General features: G+C 47.2%; 1 protein-coding gene and 1 pseudogene across 3 annotated transcripts in view; both read left to right on the top strand.

Moving 5' to 3' along the window:
• Gat (GABA transporter) overlaps positions 1–14,662 on the top strand; it is a 552,429-nt gene that overhangs the window by 366,731 nt on the left and 171,036 nt on the right. The window lies entirely within an intron of this gene.
• On the top strand, positions 5,763–7,898 carry LOC135902228 (uncharacterized; annotated as a pseudogene).

The following is a 14,662-nucleotide window of genomic DNA, read 5'->3' as shown; positions in this document are numbered from 1 at the left end:
GTTGCTGCTACTTGTTGCAATGAAACGAAATGAGCTCTTCCCATTTCCCATTCCTTTTAATTCTTTTTCCTCAGAAATTAACTTGCATTCACTTAATCTTGTGTTCCGGTTCCAAACCCTGCGTTTTTCTAAGGCACTCACCTTGCACCCCTCTGTGGCTTTATAGACCCGCACGTTCAAGTGCAAAGTCTAGTGCCATTATACTGTAGAAGACATGCTTTCAATTTTGAAACAGTGCAAACCTGCATGCCTTTAAAGAGGAACGGCAAACTGAAACCACAATGCACATGCCTGCTGTGATTGGCTATGTTGGGCGAAAAATTTTTCATTTCACTTAAACATAGATAATGATGAAGAACGAAACAAAAAATGCGCCTCTAAAGTGTGACATTCTCTTTGATTGCTTTGCACTTACGTGAGCGCCTGTGCATGTGTACACTTATTCTTTTTTGGAGGGGAGCAGAATAGAACACTGTGCTGTTTGCTTTAGGACACGAGTCCTTTTCCTTCTACATTTCTGAGCCACTTTGTGAGTTCCCCTCCGCGACTACAGCATTACCACAGTTGTTGATACCACAGCTTTAGAAACACTGCCAACAGTCAGCAGCAAGCACCTCATAATGCTGCACTTGTGCACAACCATACCTCTAATTCATTGCTCCGATCTTTCAAAGGGGTTTTTCAGTCTTCAGACAGAAGAATAGTTTACCTTTGCAAACAATTTTAATGTTGCAAAAAGAAGCAACATGATATTAAACGGGTTTCTCTAGAGGACACAAATAGTAGCATATTTTCATGGCAATATAACATTACGTTAGCCCCCTTTATATAATTTTCTTAAAGCCACAGTTTTCAATAGCATGACGACAACATACTACGTCGTTGTCTATGTTAAACAGCCTTTAACTACAAAAGCCACCTTTCAAATGTTGAAAAAACGAAAAGCTAACTGAAAGTGCTAGTGCAATAGGTAATAATCGTACTTGATGTAAAAAGATTTTAATGACCATTCAAGTTGGCTAGAAATATAAGTAACATGAGCTAAAAGCTAAATATATTGCCAGATGATGTACAGGCTGCTGTCATGGGAAACATTATCTGAATAAAACTAATTTTGATAGTGGAAGCGCTATACATCAGATGTTAAAAGAGAACAAATGATATTTTATGCTTACAAAAGTGTATAACACCTAACGTACAGATATTGAAAAAGTGGCTGCACAACAGTAGCTATTACGATGAAGTAAAAAGCACATTACCTTCGCATTTGGTGCATTGCAGGCTCCCTTTTTTGCCTAAGCAAGCACCTCTGGTAATGCGCTGGAATGGGTCACCTTTTGCACCGTTTCATCGCCGCTACAGACTGTAATAATGTGCATGCTAGACCCTTCCTTGCAGTGCAGTTCGAGAAGCTTGTTGGGTAACATCAAGAAATACTTTTGTGTAGCACACCATTTGCTGCATTCACTCCACTGGTCAGTGATGATAGTTATCTTACCTGCGACAACAAAGAACTGGAAATGTTCTATATCACATTATATGGTTAAAAGGGTAAACAAAACCCGGGGCACTTCGACGACCAAATAAAGATTTAAAAGAAAAGAAGACGTTTCGGCTCCCACACGGGAGCCTTGTTCACAGGTAAAATAAACAAAGGTGCTCGAGCAGCTCGCCTAAATAGTCTAGAACACGTGACGCAGGCAGCGCGCATACACTGACGGCTGATTGCCATCGCTCCTGTTCAGAGTGTGTGGCGTAGTCTGGATCATGAGGGACTCAAGATAAAGGCGTCGAGATAGCCCCTTTTCCCCTGGCAAGGGCACGTGCCTTCCCCCAGTCGATTGCGTGGCCGCTTGAAGTGGCATGCTCAGCCAAGGCACTGGATTTCATGTTTTCTTTTTTGACGTCATAATTTTGCTGTTTGAGACGCCTTTCAAAGTCAACAGTTTCGCCAATGCACACGTAGTCGCAATCCGCGCATGGGGCAACGTACACAACACCTAGGAATTTCTCTTTTGGTAATTTGTCCTTAACATTGGCGAGTGATTGCCGTAGTTTCTGGTTTAGAACGTGTGCCACTTGAACATTGTATGAACGCAGAATACAGCTTAGAGCTTCACTCGTGGACGGGACATAGGGCATTCCGGCGCGCTTTTGACTTTGTCATCACTTTGTCTTTTTACATTACTTTGTCATAATGGCTCGGCCCCTGCTCTTTATGGCCTCCCCAAGGTTCACAAGCCAGGCGTTCTCATGCGTCCAATTGTGGACTTCACGCGTTCACCCCTGCACAAGCTATCAGGATTTTTACATCGTGTCATTTCGCCCCTCTTCGGACAACGTGCCACTCACATACGCAATTCCTACGATTTGATGGACAAAGTCCGTGACATCATACTGGACAAAAACGACATCTTGGTCTCTTTTGACGTGAAATCGCTTTTTACTAGTGTGCCAACGGAACTGGCCGTGGATGTATGCAGTACCGCTCTGGAGTCGGATGCCACTCTACCCGAGAAATCGCCCATTGATGCACCAGACCTGGCTTGGCTGTTACAGTTCTGTTTATCAAATACGTACTTTACGTTCCAAAAGTGCTTCTACAAACAGGTCCACGGAACGGCTATGGGAGCTTCTATATCGGTAACCGCCGCTAACTTGACAATGGAAGCACTTGAAAGTCGAGCACTCGCTTCGTTCAGCTCTGCTCCGAAGGCATTCTTTCGCTACGTGGACGACTGTTTTTGCATCATTCATAAAGAAGCCGTTCAGTCGTTCACTTCACACCTGAACAGCATGGAAGCAGCGATCCAGTTCACGGTAGAAGAGGAAGTCGACGGCAAGCTTCCGTTCCTTGATATGCTGATTGAAAGAAAGGGGCCTACTTTGTAGTTCGCAGTTTACAAAAAGCCAACCCACACAGGACGCTACTTGCATTTCGGCTCCTTGCAACCTGCTTCTCACAAAGGAGCAGTGGTTTCGACGCTTCTACGACGCGCGGAGAAAATCTCCACGAGACAAGAAGACTACGCATCCGAAGTAAGCGTGGTACAGCGGGAACTATCAGCCTGTGGTTACCCGTGTTCTTTCTTGAATGCTGTCGAACGACAAATGGCACGTCCGCAGTTACCCCATGCTGCCTCTAGTCAAAAGCGCGCCGGAATACCCTATGTCCCGTCCACGAGTGAAGCTCAAAGCCGTATTCTGCATTCATACAGTGTTCAAGTGGCACACATTCCAAACCAGAAACTACGGCAATCACTAGTCAATGTTAAGGACAAATTACCAAAAGAGAAATTCCCAGGTGTTTTGTACGTCGTCCCATGCGCGGATTGCGACTACGTGTACATTGGCGAAACTGGTGACTTTGAAAGGCGTCTTAAGCAGCTCAATTATGGCGTCAAAAAAGAAAATCTGAAATCCAGTGCCTTGGCTGAGCATGCCACTTCAAGCGGCCACGCAATGGACTGGGGGAAGGCACGTGTCCTTGCCAGGGAAAAGGGGCTATCTCGACGCCTTTATCTTGAGTCCCTCATGATCCAGACTACGCCACACACTCTGAAGAGGAGCGATGGCAATCTGCCGTCAATGTATGCGCGCTGCCTGCGTCACGTGTTCTAGACTATTTAAGCGAGCTGCTCGAGCACCTTTGTTTATTTTACCTGTGAACAAGGCTCCCGTGTGGGAGTCGAAACGTCTTCTTTTCTTTTAAATCTTTATTTGGTCGGCGAAGTGCCCCGGGTTTTTGTTTACCCTTTTAACCATGTTTCATCCCGACCAGACGGGCTTCCGTCAAACACTGAACTTTATCTCACATTATAAATCACAAAGCACCAGGTATAGAGGAATGCAAATGTATTGCAACAATGAAAGTACATGCTTTGAGTCCGGTGGCAAGTAAAAGAGTACACTACATCTAACATCACATACACAGCAGTTAATATCGATATTGCCTGCTTGCGCAAGTAAGTTTCAAAGACAACAAGTCACATACCAAAGGAACGGAACTTGGCCTAACAGAGTAATTGAAAATAGTTTTTTTTTACACAACAAGTCTACAACACAAAGCTCACTTTGCTTGAAGACAGCACTAAAACAAAGCTTTGCGGCCAACAATTGATATTTTAGGTGGGCACTTCAACTGGAAACTAATCCACAAGTACTGCGACATAGGCAACACTACTGTAGCTCTCTTTCCACCATGACACAACAGAATCTCGATACAGTGAAGCCGCATGTGGGGAACAGCTGTTTTGAAGAGAAACACTGCTCGCTACTACATTCTGACAGGTGCCCATATATTTTTTATTCGATATAGTGCAGATGGTCATAATTAATTAAATGATATATGAAAGTTTGAATAGTTCTGCCATAGACAAAGCTACTGTTTTAAGTCAATAATGGGTTCACTTCACTTCACTTTATTACCTTAACCCTTTGTATCCCAGGTGCCACAAACGTGGCAGTGTTATTTTAATTTTTTCGAGGCCTCCATAGCACCTGGGAAGAAATGAGCGAAGCGCACAGAGCCAGCCAGCTGGAACGCCTTAAGCTGACTCAAACAGGCAGAGCAGTACTTCGCAAGCTCGCATACAGCGAAAACTTCATAGCAGACTCAGACGCGAAAGCCCGATTGCCGCCACTTCTTCGTGACTCTATCTCAGTCGCTCCAATACCTCGCAACATGCATGCAACATACCACAAAGACAGAAGACAAGCAAGAGTGAGAGCGCTGAGCAAGAAATACTCAAAGAACCCGAACACGAGATATACAGATGCGGCAAAATACCCAGGTAGAAGAGCATACGCAATTACCGTGACCGACAATCAAGGGAAGGAGCCAATTGCTGCCACCATACCGGCCAGAAATCCAGAAACGGCGGAGGAAGTGGCCATCGTCCTCGGCATCGCCACATGCAAAGATACAGCAATCATCTTGAGCGACTCGCAAACGGCATGTAGAAACCTACGAAAAGGCCGAATTTCTGCCGCAGCAGTGAAGATTCTAAAAGAAATAACAAGACGCCAAGAACTACCCGACACCTACGTCGCATGGACCCCAGGCCACGAACACCTGGCAGGAAATGAAGCAGCACATGCTGCTGCCCGAGAGCATACCAGCGGGGATTTCCTGCCGCACGGTCTCCGGAAAGCGACGAGGGTGGAGGACATTCCCATCAACTACGCCATAATATTGCAACATTACCGACTGGAAAGAAGACAATATCCTCCACCTCATCCAAAATTAAGCAATGAAGATGCCACCGCCATCCGCACACTACAAATAAATACGTATGTACATGGAATTATCATGCACCGAATGCACCCCACCAAATTCTCATACCTATGCCGGTATTGTGACGTTCCAGACACGCTCCCACACATGGTGTTGGTGTGCCCGCACCGCGAGAAAAACAGTGAAGATGATGCCTCAGAACCGCTACAAGCGATCGAAGAAACGTGGGAGGCAATGTTAAAGGCACAGAGCCTGGAAGATCAGCGAAGTCTGGTGGACCGGGCCCGGGCTGCAGCATTAGCCAACGGCTTTCTGGACTGAGAGAGCCGCCCACCTAGGGCGAAGAAAGGACACTTTCTCGCTGTTTCTTACAATAAACGTTCATTCCTCCTCCTCCTCGAGGTAGAAAATATGCTCTAGGAACCCCGTGTTCCTAGCTGCCACGAACGTGGCAGCTGGTGCTTGCACTCACTGTCAGTAGATGGCCCCACGGGGACCGCACAAAAGCATTTTGAGCATCGAAAACATGGACTCCACGTGCAGCCGGCCAAGACGGTAAGTGTGCGTTATTTTTCTGTTGTGGTAACCTGAACTCTGATATTTTATTATTGAAAACACTGACAGCAGTTTTGCGAAAGTCTAGCGAATATACTTACGCAGTTTCATGTTGCTACGACTGCTCCTTGGAGAGCATTTCACTTCGTTCAGCTTACATACACATTTGTGGCAGCCAGGAAGCTGGGGTCCGTCCTTCCAGAGAAATGCATGAACGAGTATGATTTCATTGAGCGTTTATGTCAGAGTATTTGCGGCACCGAATTTAATTTCCATCAAGTGAACCTTCATACTCGTTGTCTAGCAGCGACTTGTGTTGGTGTATTGATTTTGAAGAACGTTTTTTTATATGCAGGCAGCGCTTGACTGACAAAGAAATATAAGCAATTCTTTTCGAATACCCTAGTGGAAGTGAGGACGAAAACTTGGAGGGGTCGGATTGCGATGAAGAATACACGCCGCAGGAGAGAACAGTGCAGAATGTCAGCGAAAGCTCTTCAGACAGTGAAGAAGTGCAGGTCACATCAACCAAAAAAAAGAAGCAAACAAAAATTTGGCACTGGGTGAAAAAGGACATCAATATCAATCGGGGAGAGTAAGAAAGTGTTTTGAAGCCTGCGGACGGTTTAGAAAGAGTGAAGAGCCCCTTGAGCATGTTCCTGAAACTCGTTGACTCTGACCTCATTGGGTTCCTCACTTTCGAAACGAACACATTCAGGACCCAAGAAAATCGCACGCGAATCCTTCCGGTGTCAGTCCTCGAGATGCGCACATTTATTGGCATTGTCCTTTACATGTCTGCTGTTGACCTTCCTTTTAGAAGGATGTACTGGTCAGCGAACACTCGTCACGCGGATATCGCCAACTGCATGACAAGAAACAGGTTCGACGAAATCATGCCTCTATTTCATGCAGGGAACAATGATGAAGCGCGAGAAAAAGGAGAAGAAGGCTATGACTGTCTCCATAAGGTGCGACATGTGCTTACGAGCCTAAATAACACATTTTCACAAGCTGCCAAACTTGAAACTTGCGTTGCTGTAGATGAAATGCTTATTCCTTTCAAGGGCAGACATTCTCTGAAAGTTTATATGAAGAGTAAGCCTAAAAAATGCGGCTACAAATCTTGGGCCTTGGCAGGCCGGTCTGGATACGTATATCGGCTTTACATGTATGGTGACAACCTAATTGAAGACCCCCCGAACACTCCGGAAGACATAGGCGAAAGTGGAAAGGTCGTTTTGCGACTCACTCATGATTGCCCTCCGGGAACAGAAGTATTTTTCGACAACTTCTTCGCTTCCATCAAGCTTTTAAGTAAAATGAAAATGAGAGGACTTGGAGCGACTGCCACCATCAGAAAAACAAGATGTGGGAACTGCCCTCTGAAAACTGAAAAAGAATTGAAAAAAGCAGAGAGAGGATGACTCGGCTTCCGCTCAGAAAAGAGCACAGGAATTGCCATCTGTGCCTGGAATGACAACCGCACAGTGACAGCTGCATCAAACATCCACAGCATTGAACCATTTGATACATGCAGGAAGCTACGACAGGCAGACCAAGACTTGTGTGGATCAGGGTGTACAACCAGAGCATGGGTGGAGTAGACAAAGCAGATATGCTTCTGTCATTTTACAGAAATGACTTGAAAACAAAGAAGTGGTACAAAAGGATATGCTTTCAACTTATCGATCTTGCGGTTGTGAATGCTTTTCTGCTTTACCGCGAAGCGAATTCGGCAGATATGCAGCAGGTTGACTTCAAGTTCAGGGTGGCACTTGGATTGATGCGCTCACTCGAGGGCATGCCCGGATAGAACCGGGATGGTGATGATCCTGTGCCTGCTAGTGTTGTGTCACCAACTAGTTCATTGAAGGCATCAGGCTCAGCAGCTGGAGTTGTTTCAAAGAAAGCCCATCATGTTGAACATTCTGTGCGGCACGACAACGTTGGCCATTGGCCCATGAAAGTGGTGCAAAAGAACGCCCCCATGTGCAAGTTAAGCTCATACACCAGGCGCACAAGGTTCTTTTGCAAAAAGTGTTCTGTGTATTTGTGCGCTGATGCACAAAAAATCAACTGTTTTGAGAAATTTCATGCATCCTAAATTTTCGGGGAATTTCTACCCCCACTCCTAGCTGCAACGTTTGTGGCATAATCAATCTTCCTATAAAATGACGAGGGATCGTTTTAACTTTTTTCACGTGTCTTTCCATGCACATGAACTCTTTAAAAATATAGATTTCAGCAATGTTCAGCTCGTGAGACACCTGTGGGATATAAAGGGTTAAAGTCTCCGGTTAGGGGGTATTACATAAGGGGTGGGCTTACAAATAAAGGTTACAGAGAGTGATCTTCATGACAAAAAATACAGTTAAGTTGTCCGCAAAAGTTGACGAACGCGTGATGGCTGCAATGTCACGGGGGAAGGCCATTCCAGTCCACTGCTGTGCGAAGAAAAACTGAGGCCGGCAAAGTAGTGGTGCGAGCACGTGCGATTGAGTAAGGATCGGACGTACGGGCAGATACGCGTGCCGGTGGGATGATATACGGTGCTTGATTGAGGGAACTGTGAAATAATTTGTGAAACAAAGACTGGCGATGCGACGACGCACAGAAAGATTAGCAAGATCAACGTTTTAGAGATGACATGCTTATGTCGTATGAATATGAAAAATGGATGAACCTAGTGGCATGATTTTGCTCAGATTCTTGTTCGTTTCTTAAATATACCAGGTGTGGGCTCCAGATTGGCGCTGCATATTCTAGTTTTGATCTGATGAGTGATTTGTACGTGAGAAGTTTTATGTCTGTTGGTGCGTGACGCAAATGACGCTTTAAAAAACCGCGGGATCTGTTCGCGGATGATATTGTCACGAAATGACAATGGAAGATCTACCCGGCGTCGGCGAGGCAGACAGTTGTACAAGATGGCGTGCAATACATCAAGCCGGCGTCCTCAGCTTCTACTACTTCTTCAGCGCCCGCCTCTTGCCGAGCGCGCGTTCCAGTCCCAACTTCTTTCTCAGCGCTGGCTCGTGACACCTAGCGGCATTATTCCCCCGCCAAAAGAAAGGCATCGACCCGATGCTTACTAAGCTAGATAGAAGTGTGGAAGTCGAATTAGATTGGATTGGCGCCGCCCTAACGCATGAAATACGGCTTGAGGCGAGTAACATGCACTGTCTCTGAGTGGTGGTGTCGACGCCGAGGCGACGCGGCACCGTCGGGAATGACCTCATAGTTCACTAACGCGGCGTATCACTTTGTAGGGTCCAAAGTATCTACTAAGGAGCTTCTCTGACAACTCTCTGGCAACCCCTGGCGACGGAATGGAGGCCACACCCAGACTTGGCCACCTGGCTGGTACTCAACTTATCGATGTCGAAAGTTGTAGCGTCGTGCGTCTGTACTCTGCTGCTTCGTGATGGGTATGCGCGCGAGTTGACGAGCTTCCTATGCGTGTTGAGTAAGTTGCTCGGCGTCGGAAGTAAGTGATGCGTCGGTGTCATGCGGGAGCATAGCGTCTAGCGTGGTCTGGACCTCGCGCCCGTAGACAAGACGGAACAGTGTGAATTGTGTGGTTTCCTGAATGGCGGTGTTGTACGCGAATGTAAGGTACGGCAGGACTTGATCTCATGTTTTATCCTGGACGTCCACATACATAGACAGCATGTCAGGAATGGCTTTGCTTAGACTTTCCGTCAGTCCGTTGGTCTGCGGATGATGGGCAGTCACCTCGTGATGCTGCGTACAGCTCAGCTCAGATATGTCCTCTATTAATTGGGCTGTAAAGGCAGTGCCTCTGTTGGTGATCACATGGGATGGGGCACCATGTCTGAGTACTATGTGATCGATAAAGAACTGGGCAACTTCGTAGGCCGGGGCACGTTGTGCAGCTTTCGTCTCGGCATAGCGTGTTACATAGTCCGTGGCGACTATAATCCACTTGTTTCCGCTGGCTGACAAGGGAAGGGGTACCAGATTATCCATGCCGATTTCATCAAACGGCGCGCTAGGTGGTGCGATGAGTTGGAGTAACCCCCCGGGCTTCAAAGACGGCGATTTCCTGCGTTGACACTCACGGCATCTTAGCCCGTAGCTCGCGCAGCCGTATGATCAAGTCAGATGCGGTGAGGGCCCCAAGGAATGCACCGTCTTCGTCCATGTCCTTATCGCAGGTTGTCACGGGAGCGCGCGACAACGCGTCCGCATCTTCGAGTTTGCGGCTCGATTTGTAGACGATGGCAACATCGAACTCCTGCAGACGGACACTCCATCGAGCAAGTCGCCCGGACGGGTCTCGTAAGTTGGCTAACCAACACTGGGAATCGTGGTCTCTCACCCCCTTGAAAGGGCGACCGTAGAGATAAGGCCGACATTTCATTATGGCCCACACAACCGCTAGACACTCTTGGTGGGAGGTGGAGTAGTTGATTTCGGCGCGTGAAAGGGTGCGACTGGCGTAAGCGATGACTCGCTCGATGCCCTCCTGGTGTTCTACGAGTACAGCGCCAAGACCAATGTTGCTTCCATCGGTAGGCACCTCGGTCTCAGCACCCTCGTCAAAGTGAGCGAGGACGGGTGATTCCGGCACGCGTTGCCGTAACTCGGTGAAAGCTGCATCCTGCTCATCCGTCCAAATGAAGGGTGTGTCTTCTCGCGTGAGGCGTATGAGTGGTTCGGTGATGCGCGAGAAATTAGCGGTGAAGTGACGATAGTGCGCACACAGACCGAGAAAGCGGCGTACTGCTTTCTTGTCACGAGGAGTCGGAAAAGCAGCAACAGCAGATACTTTGTCTGGGTCAGGCTGGACGCCGTTGGCGTTCCCGACATAACCGAGAAACTTCAGCTCTTCGTAACCGAAGTGACACTTTTCTGGCTTAAGTGTGAAATTAGCGGAGCGAAGCGCGTCAAGTACCGCCTCTAAACGCTTCAGATGTTCTTCGCAAGTCGCCGTAAACACGACGACGTCATCTAAGAATGCTAAAGAGCTGTGCCACTTCAGGCCCGTCAGAACAGAGAGAGAGAGAATAACTTTTTCAACAGTGTCCATCATTCGTTGGAACGTGGCCGGTGCAGAACACAGGCCGAATGGAAGTACTTTAAATTCGTACAGTCCATCCGGCGTAACTAAGGCAGTTTTTTCGCGATCTCGTTCGTCAACTTCGCTTTGCCAATATCCGCTCTGCAGATCTATGGATGAAAAGTACCTGGTTCGCCGCAGTCGATCTAACGAATCATCGATCCGCGGAAGCAGATAAACGTCTTCTTTTGCGACGTTATTCAACTTTCTACAGTCAACGCAGAACGCGTTCGTCTTTCTTTTTGACGAGGACCACCGGCAACGCCCAAAGGCTTTGGGATGGTTGTATGACGTCATCTTCGAGCATTTCTTTCACTTGTGCTATAATCACGGTGCGCTCTTTCGCCGATACGCGATAAGGCAGTTGTCGTATGGGATGAGAGTCGTCATACGTGATTATTCGGTGTCTCGTGATAGGCGTCTGGCGTACCTTAGAAGAAAATGCGAAGCACTCCTTGAACCGAAGGGGCAACGCGCGCAGCACTTTCTGCTTTTCCTCCGAAAGGCCTGAATTGATCTCGATATTGCAGAGTGTCTGAGCTCGGTTCTCCTTCGTCATAGACGCAAAACATTCAGCAACGTCGGCAATTCGCTCAGCGAAAGTTATAGTAGTACGACGAAATAGATTGCCGATGTTCCTGGCTGAAATTCGTCACTAGGAGCGCCGAAAGTCCACCTAGAAGCATAATGTGACTGCGGGCTGTACATACACCATGAGTCAGCATAAGAGAGGAATTGCCCTCTGCAACAGCTTCGCCGTCACGCAGATCGTCGCATACGGCCATTACCAGGACACCGGGGGGTTACTCCAATTTGGCGGCAGCAGTTGCGGCGGCATGTCCTCCTTCTAAGAAAATTCTTCTTGCCAACAGGTTGATCAGTGGCCTGTGTTCCTGCTCATCCTTGGATCCTGCGTCGTCTGTGGCCACCGTGGTTTCATTTCCACGTGCGCTTGCACTCGCTGCGAGTGCTTTCAAGCGTCTGAGCCCTGTACTGCCTGCTGAGTCTGCGCGGACTGCACGTGACTTCAACGATGACCATATAAGGACGCACACAACGGCACTGATTCAATTTGGCGGCAGCAGTTGCGGCGGCATGTCCTCCTTCTAAGAAAATTCTTCTTGCCAAAAGGTTGATCAGTGGCCTGTGTTCCTGCTCATCCTTGGATCCTGCGTCGTCTGTGGTCACCGTGGTTTCATTTCCACGTGCGCTTGCACTCGCTGCGAGTGCTTTCAAGCGTCTGAGCCCTGTACTGCCTGCTGAGTCTGCGCGGACTGCACGTGACTTCAACGATGACCATATAAGGACGCACACAACGGCACTGATTCAATTTGGCGGCAGCAGTTGCGGCGGCATGTCCTCCTTCTAAGAAAATTCTTCTTGCCAAAAGGTTGATCAGTGGCCTGTGTTCCTGCTCATCCTTGGATCCTGCGTCGTCTGTGGCCACCGTGGTTTCATTTCCACGTGCGCTTGCACTCGCTGCGAGTGCTTTCAAGCGTCTGAGCCCTGTACTGCCTGCTGAGTCTGCGCGGACTGCACGTGACTTCAACGATGACCATATAAGGACGCACACAACGGCACTGATTCAATTTGGCGGCAGCAGTTGCGGCGGCATGTCCTCCTTCTAAGAAAATTCTTCTTGCCAAAAGGTTGATCAGTGGCCTGTGTTCCTGCTCATCCTTGGATCCTGCGTCGTCTGTGGCCACCGTGGTTTCATTTCCACGTGCGCTTGCACTCGCTGCGAGTGCTTTCAAGCGTCTGAGCCCTGTACTGCCTGCTGAGTCTGCGCGGACTGCACGTGACTTCAACGAGGACCATATAAGGACGCACACAACGGCACTGATTCAATTTGGCGGCAGCAGTTGCGGCGGCATGTCCTCCTTCTAAGAACATTCTTCTTGCCAACAGGTTGGTTTATTACTTCTGTACACTATCTAAAAATTAATTCTGCCGCAACTGCGGCCAAAAGTTCATGTTTTACTGTTCGTAGTGTATATGCTTCACTATGCCTACCACAGCGGAACTGGCGAAAAAAATTGCATCTCTTGAAGCAGTGCTGAACGAGAAGTTGGATACACTGATCGATGATTTAGTATCGCGAATTAACATCAAGCTACAGAATGTAGGACTAGGTGAGCACGCTTCCCTCTGTGAAAGTGTTCAGTTCATGAACAAGGAACTAGACACAATAAAACTAAAACAGGAAGAACTCGTAACCTCAAACAAGGCGCTCTTATCGCGTAACGAAGCGCTCGAAAGAAAAGTGGCCGATTTAGAGCAATATTCGAGAATGAATAATGTGGAAATTAACGGAATCCCTACATCGCAGGGTGAAGACTGCGGAGTCATTCTGAAGCGAATTGCCGATGCTATCGAGTACCCTCTCGTACCCGTTGATATCGACACGGCTCACCGTGTTGCCTCTAAATCAAATGAGAAGAACATCATTGTTCGCTTCTGCTCACGGGATAAGAAAAACGAGTTCATCAGGAAGGCAAGAAGAGCTAGGCTTCGCACAGACCACATTGGTTTCACAGGTGGCACTAGCACGCCTGTCTATGTAAATGACCACTTGACCATTGATAACAAGAAGATGTTCTCGAAGGCGCTGGCACTCAAAAAAGAAAATAAGTGGAAATACTTATGGACAGAAAACTGCCAGATAAAAGCCCGCAAAACTGATGATAGCGGGGTCTATCGCATTTTCACTGAGTCCGACCTTCGAATCTTCACGTGTTTCACTGTAAATAGTTTGTTTTCCATTTTTTTCCATGGCCTTGCTCTACCCCGTTGACGTAAAATCTTGTCTTACCGCAAATAAACGATCACTCATTCACTTCAATGCTCGTAGCCTTCGTAAGAACATAGATGGAATTAATAACTTCATTGCCTCACTTGACCATGTCTTCACTTTTATCTGCATATCGGAGACTTGGCTTTCTGATTCCGACAGCAACATGAGCGGTTTTCCGTCTTATCAACCCGAGTATTGTCATTGTCCAACTAACAGTCATGTCGCCGCCATTTTTGTTTCACAAGGTGTTACCTACGCTCGCAGATTTGATCTGGCAGTTAACGTGAATCATTGTGAGTCAGTGTGGATAGAAGTCGACCGGTCATTCCTTAATACCAACAAGAACTTGATCCTTGGTTGCATTTATCGCTCACCGTCATCTTCCCTTAACGATTTCTTGCTTTCTCTTGATGCAGTATTGTCCAAGCTAGCTTTTGAAAATAAGGATGTGGTGATTGTAGGTGATATTAATATTAACTTACTTGACACTGAAGCTACCTCGTACACAACTTACACAGATTGTTTTGCTGGATTCGGTTTTGAATCGCTCATTGACTGCCCAACTAGGGTAGCCCCTCATGGGAGCAGTACACTTATTGATCACGTGTTATCTAACATATCACCATCACCTTGCTCCGGGGTTATTAATACTGACATAACCGATCATTTTCCTGTTTTTCTTACATTTAACAAGGAAATACATGAGAAGGATAATAGCTACTTTACTTCCGTATTTAGTGCAGATACCTTTATTGAAGCCCTCAGTGAAACTGACTGGTCGCCAATTAATTCTGTCTGATCCCGAAGAAGCACTAAAAAAATTCTGCACTTTATTTTCATTGGCCGTTTCGACTAACACACGCACTGTAAAATGTGGGAAAAAGTACAAATATCCTCGCAACCCATGGATGACAGACGGTCTTCTAGAAAGTTTAAGAAAGAAGGAAAACATGTACAAGAAAACTAAACGTCAGCCCTTTAATACTAGACT

Source organism: Dermacentor albipictus, chromosome 6, assembly GCF_038994185.2.
Source record: "Dermacentor albipictus isolate Rhodes 1998 colony chromosome 6, USDA_Dalb.pri_finalv2, whole genome shotgun sequence".
NCBI classification, from domain to species: Eukaryota; Metazoa; Arthropoda; class Arachnida; order Ixodida; family Ixodidae; genus Dermacentor; species Dermacentor albipictus.
The sequence above is the reverse complement of the archived record's forward strand: the minus strand, read 5'-3'. Positions and strand labels throughout refer to the sequence as shown.